This window comes from Aplysia californica, unplaced genomic scaffold (assembly GCF_000002075.1).
Source record: "Aplysia californica isolate F4 #8 unplaced genomic scaffold, AplCal3.0 scaffold00414, whole genome shotgun sequence".
In the NCBI taxonomy this organism is placed as follows: Eukaryota; Metazoa; Mollusca; class Gastropoda; order Aplysiida; family Aplysiidae; genus Aplysia; species Aplysia californica.
Window position 1 is genome coordinate 681,646 of NW_004797684.1, and position 7,507 is coordinate 689,152.

Below are 7,507 nucleotides of genomic sequence, written 5' to 3' on the forward strand. Positions count from 1 at the left end.
CTCTCTCTCTCTTTCTCTCTCTCTCTCTCTCTCTCTCCATCCCTCTCCAGTACATCCTTGAGTTAAGACAATACCACACAACCTACCCGGACACCGTAGTACACATTGATGACATCACACAGTCATAAATTCTTACAGTGGATGTCAGTAGAGAAGTTCACACTGGGAATCAGGCTTACTTTGCTCATCTCTCTAACCTCAACAGCACAAAGTCTTCTCCGACTGTCAAGGCACCCCGCATATAGCAGTTGAAAAGAGAGTGATAAACATACAAAAGTAAGAAGAAGAGGAAAAATGACGATAGTAAGGATGAGGAAAGAAAATGCAGAAGTTCCCTCTATGTTTTTTTTGACACAGTATAAGCATGGCATTAATAATAAGCCCATTTACAATTCTACTGAGCATAAGAACAGGTTAATATCCTCCATTTGGGAATGGCTTAAATACAACTTCAGTCAGTAGCACAGCCTTGGGGGGGTAGGTGTCTGTCTGTCACACACACACACATATACATACACACACTAACACACACATGCAGGCACACACATGCACACACACCCACATACTTACATACTCACACATACACACGCACACACACTCACATCCGATGTATACACACATACATACACACCCGCGCACACACACACACATACACACACGCACTCACAAATATACATGCACACACACATACACACAGACACCCATACACACACTCATACACACACACACACACATACACACACACACACACACACACACACACACACACACACACACACACACACACGCACACACACACACACACACACACACTCACACACATACACACACAGCCCAGATACCATGTACGATCCTGGATTCATTCCACTAATGTACAAACACTTTTTAAAATTTGCTTCTTTATTATCGTGCTGGACTTTAAACGTATTTATTTATAACTATACTTAAACAGATCTACTCTAGTCTCCACCAATTTTCCCGCTCTAATTTTATTATTGTACTTACTTTAGGAAACTGTTGTAACTATAATTCATAGATTAATTATTATCCCAAGTCTGAAAATGAATTAACTATTAATAACATTAATTTCTTTTCTTAAATTGCGAATGGATTTTGACTATTTAAGGAGGGGGTGGGGCTGCACATGAAGGCTGTTTCGATTATCACTGGGTCAAATGTTAAAATCCGTGAAAATCCACACTCCAGACACCACCAATAAAAATCTATTACATAATAACATATTGGAATTTCAACAAAAACAATATTTTAGTGTTACATCTTCTCTTCATTCCGTGAACATTTCATGAAGATTTCACGAAAATTGGTGGAGTAATTTGTAAAAATATACAGAAAAATCGTGTTTTAAGAAAACAGAACAATGTAGAAAAATAAAATATTGAAATTATGAGGAAATGGTGGTGACTAACATAATAATAATAATAATAATAATAATAGATAGCATTTGTATAGCGCATATCCCCGCTCAGCAGCAGGCTCTATGCGCTTTACACTATATTATTACCCCAGCAGACCATAGAACACTCCGAAACATTCTCAGCTTCCCGGGAAGCATACAGTGCAAGCAGCCGATTAAGCGCTCAAACACTAACAAACTGACAAGATCTTTCGCTGTCTATAGCTGGGTACCCATTCCCACCTGGGTGAAGTGAGGAAAATTCGTGTAAAGTGCCTTTCCCAAGGACACAACGTCGGGCCCTTGTCGGGATTCGAACCCACGACCTTACGGTTACGAGTCCGATAGCCTAACCACTAGGCCACCGACTAACATACTAAGTATGTTGAAAAAAATAAGGCTTTGGGGTGTTCTTATGCAATGAAATACAATATATATATATATATATATATATATATATATATATATATATATATATATATATATATATATATATATATATAGTCTTCAATTTTACAAGCAGATTTGTTCTGATTAGATTCTCGTTAGTCAAGCCTAGTTTTGATCTTAAGAAACTGCATTATTTTTTGGTCATCCAAATGTTCTTAGTAAAAAATATCACGTCGGTCGTTACTCTCTCAGTGTCGCACATAATATATTTATTTATGTATACTTGTAATTGTAACTAGCAACCAGACATTTTGTTTTACAGCCAGGGTCATGTAATGTTACAAGCAAACGTGTATTTACTAAGCTCTACTCAAGCGAAGTGGTGATCCGAGAAGCTAGAAAAAGACTATTATTTGGTCACCTCCAACTATTTAGTGGCTTATTATTTCGGTCACTACACTATCAGAGATGAAACGATCTATTTACTTTTGTGTATATCCAGTTTTGACAACTAACACATTTTTAATAGTTTTATGGTTAGGCTACCGGACTCGTAATCATGAGGTTGCGAGGTCGGGTGTTCGAGATGGCGGCCCGACGTTGTGTCCTTGGGAAATGCACTTTACACGAATTTTCCTCACTTCACCCAGGTGGGAATGGATACCCGGCTATAGACAGCGAAAAATCTTCTCAGTTTGTTAGTGTTTTAGCGGCTATAAATGGCTGCTTGCACGGTATGCTTCCCATGAAGTTGGGGTTGTTTCAGAATGTTATCAAGGTCTGCTGTGGTAACAGTATGGATTCTGAAGCGCATAGAGCTTGCTGCTGAGTGTGGATTTGTGCTATACAAATGCTATCTATTATTATTATTTTCCAACATCCTTATTTCTTTGTCATCTAAGTCTACACACACACACACACACACACACACACACACACACACACACACACACACATACACATACACACACACATACACACACACACACACACACACACACACACACGCGCGCGCGCGCGCGCGCGCACCCACAAAATGAACATGTATCTTATACAACACAATCACAGTTGTTGCTGCTCAGTAGACACAATCTGAAGGAATTGTCTATTATGATGGTAATGTTTCAAAATCCTCCAGAAGGATCATGAATGGTTCGTTCACGTTTTATTATGTTCGCTATTACAACTAGATTTGTACAGTAACTGGAAGTATAAGCATATTATTATGCTCTTTGTTATAACTAGATAAGTACAGTAACTGTATGTACAAGCATATTATGTTCGTTGTTACAACTAGTTATGTACAGTAACTAGATGTACAAATATTCGTTGTTACAACTAGATAATATACAGTACACAAACATACTCGTAATTAGACCTTATCAAACACTGAGAGTGTAACAATCTTTATGTAGCGTTTCACATGTTGGTAATTTTAATGTCCTTCAGAATGGTTATTTGTGCATTTTCAAAGTGATAGATATGGCTTGAAATGAAACTTGTGACGGCCTAATAGTAAAACCAGAAATGTCAGGTTTTTAAAAACTAATTTGAGTTGTGACGTGGTTTGGAAAATGCTTATGCACCTCTCCTTGCCCAACAAAGTGTCCATGGCTAAAGGCCGATAAGTTGCCAAATAAAAGGATTTGGGAAAATGGGAAATGGTATAGGTTTAACGCCTCTATCAACACTATTAGGTTATTTAAGACGCGAGGCCTCCGAGTTTAACTTCCATCTCAGAAAGGACCGAGCCAAACGGGAAATTCGTGTAAAGTGCCTTTCCAAAGGACACAACGTCGGACTGAGCTAAGCTTCGAACCCACGAGCCCACAATCTCATGATTACGAGTCTGGAAGCCTCACCATTAGGTTACCAACGCCACTAATATGAGGCTTGAAAAATAAGCTTTACTCTGAAAAAATGTTGGCTGTCTAGAATTTCATTATTAAAAACTCAAAATGCTAAAATGTAAAATCCCTTGTTTCTCTATATAACGTTCATGTATCTAGTAAAGGTCTGTGATGAAACGAAGCAGCCCGTGGTTTCCAGTGTTGTGAACCAACGTCATAATCGCGATTGTGGAATTTGTCTGTGAAAATAGCACTGTAAAGCAACACAACAACAACAACAACAACAACAACAACAACAACAACAACAACAACAACAACAACAACAACAACAACAACAACAAACAAACAAACAAATAAACAAACCAAAAAGTCGAACAACGCAAACCAAGAGATCTTGTGCCATATTTTATTCTGAAGTCTACTGCCTGTAACGTGTTCAGGAAACCTGAAGCATGAAGAACTTAGCTGTAATAGCAAGCTGGAGCAAATCCACTCATGGTCAAGTCACACTTCTGTTGGCCCAAGCTTCTTTTACAATCGTTGTACCAGTTGCTGAATGTGCTGAGACAGCTGGAGAATGACGTAGCACTGGCAGCGGCGATCAGAGCCAGGACGGCGAGAACGACAAAGATGGCGTTGTTCATCTTGATAGGGGTTGAATTGAACACTGGAAAAGAACACAGACCCAATACAATAAGTGAAGACCTGAGAAAAAACAACAAGGTTAAGTCACGTTTTCCTAAATACACTGTTCTGCATTCCATTCGAAAGTGGCGACACGGGGCTATTCTTTCATGGCACTGACGAAGCGCTATTCTGTTCCTTCACCCAGTTGTTCTTTTTTAAAGATGCAAAGCCTTCATGTTTCAACAAAGCCAAGTCCCCCTCCCCCCCCCCAAAAAAAGTATTAAAAAACTCTCTAATCCTGAAATGAGGTTTTTGCTCATAAAAAGTCATCTGAATGTGACTTGACCTTGGTGTTGTTCTTAGGTATTGGAATGTTTCCTTTTCTAGTTAAGGATAAAGTGACAAATGTGAGGCAGCGTGGTGAAATCAGGCGCTTGTCAAAATAATGAAAGTAAAGAAACTGGCTGGTTTGGCGATTATCATCGAAATTTTGTTTTTCAGCTTAACACCTTTTATGTCTATTTAAGAACCCACTTCAGTGTGAATTATATTGAAAAAAAGTTAATTAAAGGCCCAAAAAAATTGTAAATTGTCTGTTTCCATGGACTCTGAGGCTTTGTAAATAACCAAACCTTGGCGGCCATTTCATTACTAATTTTACCCCTGAAACCTGGCGATCCCCACCTTATTCAATCGCAAATATCTGAACATGTGCTTAAGATAAATGGGTAATTCTTTCGTCTAAGGCAAGGCAAATGAACAAGCCTTAAGGCAATACCAATAATTCTACATGCCCAAAAATTGACGAGCGCCTGATTCCACCACGCCACTTCACAAATGTCTGTGTGACTGCACTGGACAATTATCCATTAAAGAAACCGTCATAATTTGTCAGAACGACTTGTTCACACCGCAAACAGTCAATGCAAGACTCGGACACATTCAGGACATATTCTGGTATTTTTGTACATAAATACACATCATAGTCCATTTTTGAAAAATCTGTGCCCATATTTAAGCCACTTTCTGGACTCAAATGGTAAAAAAATAGGACGTGTACTATACCAGCATTATTTGGTTACAGTACTGTACCATTGACAGTTTGATACTTCCTTTCTGGTATCATCGTCTCATATCTAATGGTTAGACTGCCGCACACCAGCATTATTTGGTTACAGTACTGTATTATTGCCAGTTTGATACTTCCTTTCTGGTATCATCGTCTTATATATAATGGTTAGACTGCCACTCTCCCAGCCATAAGTTTGGCCTACAAGTGACGTTGATACAGAAAAAAGAATACGACCCATGGTATATTTTCATAGCTGGTATGGATTCATAAACATGTCATCCTTTCATAACAATGTGGTTCTTAGTCCGGCCAGCCAATGAACATCATGAAGTTTTATCTTCTTGTCAAATCTCACTCCAAGTTGTTGTTACACTTTTCCTGTTTGTTTCTTTTCTAGACTCAAATAGATCATTCTGACGATGTGGACAAAGGCATGAAATAGCGACTTCTTCTCGTACCAAATGTATAAATAACTGAAGAGTTTCTTCATCCGTTAAACTTAGATGTAGTAAAGAGAGAAATTTCTTGTTACTTCAATCTTGCCTATTTCACTGAGAGAGAGAGAGAGAGAGAGAGAGAGAGAGAGAGAGAGAGAGAGAGAGAGAGAGAGAGAGAGAGAGAGAGAGAGATGTATATTCTTCCTTCAAACGCCTTCAAATGAGAGCAAAGAGAAAGAAATTTCTTTTCTAGTGTGAACTTCTTCTTTCAAGCTTGTAGATATAGCTTGTAGAAGGACGGATTGCTTTTTCTTGCAAACTTACAAATAGTAGAGGATTTTTTCTATCAAATTTGTTAATACTAGCGAGAGTAATTTTCTTCTCCAAAGAAACAAAAAAGAACGTTTATTAAGCAAACAAACGAAGAAATTACTGAAGTTGTGAATATTGAATTTCTAGAGTCTTTTTTAACTTCAACTACTTTGTGGTTTTGAAAGCAGACAAACAGATCTCACCTGAAAGGTTCCGACTTGATCAGCAAATATCTGGCTACTAGGAGCTGTGGTGTCGTCTGCAGAAATTGTCCTTCTTTTTATCTGACTGGAGCTCGGGAGTGGGCGTGGTCAAACTGTCTCAACATGTAAGTGCTAGGAAGATTTTCATGAGTTGTTCTGTCTTTGAACTGGGGGAAAATTGTGTTTGTAGGTCTCTGTCACAAGATAGAGAATGGGTGTTTCTGACGACATGGAAGTGTGACTTTTTTCCATAACAGTTTGGGAGTTGTAGCGAAGGTTTATTTCATTCACAAGTAGTAAACGAATTTGGCGTGACCTTTCCACTTTTGCCCGTTGTATGAGTGAAAAGGTTTTGAACTGGTGTTTAGTAAGATTCCACAGACCATTGTGGTTTCATTTTCTATGTACAATACGTAGACCAAGGCATATTTTTATTTTTCCTTAACGAGGCCAAAATTATGTTGAGCCCGTTGTCCACAAAACCAGAAACAAACCAAGCAAAATTTTCCGTCTATCTGGAAACGGTTAGTTGAAATAGAGAACTGGTTTTTGCCTTAGCGATTAAAGAAAATTTTGTTTGGAATTGTCAACCAAAACTGCACGATTTCTGCCAACAAAAGACGAGTCGCCCAGTGACTCATCAGCAAAAGCCCAGCTAGAGCTGAAAAACCCTCATTTAAAGTTCGAGTGAAAATGGTAAATGTCATATTCATAGTCAGCGCCTCTAAATTGGCAAAGTCAATACGTTCATCAAAACTTTAAATACGTATTACCAATTTTACTTTTAAATTTGATTCTATGTTTTTTAGAAATTCATTTATTTCTTTTTCTTTTTTTGAAGGGGGAGGGGATTCTTTGATGGTTTGATAGTCCAGTCTTGTGTTCCGTAACTTTTGACCTGCTCACGCAGGCCAGAAACGAACCGACTGAATTGCCCGTCCCCGACAAAAACACCAGTCATTTGTTCATTGGCGGACGCTTGGCCTCCTGGTGCCTTGACGGAGACGTGCTTTTCGTAGACGGTGAGTGAGACCAGAACAGCCAGGTGTCAGCGTTGTTAAACTTGAAGGTATAGATGTCTCTGTACTGTGAGAAAGTTGTCACGGAATCTAGTTATGGAAATTACATAAACTAGGACAGAGACTGACCACTACCCCCCCCAGCCACACACACACACACACACACACACACACACACACACA

The 7,507-nt window shown here is 38.8% G+C and overlaps 1 long non-coding RNA gene across 1 annotated transcript; it reads right to left on the bottom strand.

Annotated features, from left to right (window-relative positions):
- Positions 1-4,042: 4,042 nt before the first annotated feature.
- LOC106012556 lies at positions 4,043-6,457 on the bottom strand. Its single transcript, XR_001185082.2, has 2 exons — positions 6,306-6,457; positions 4,043-4,321 (listed from the first exon to the last, which is right to left on the bottom strand). It is a non-coding gene; the product is annotated as an uncharacterized LOC106012556 (long non-coding RNA).
- Positions 6,458-7,507: the final 1,050 nt, after the last annotated feature.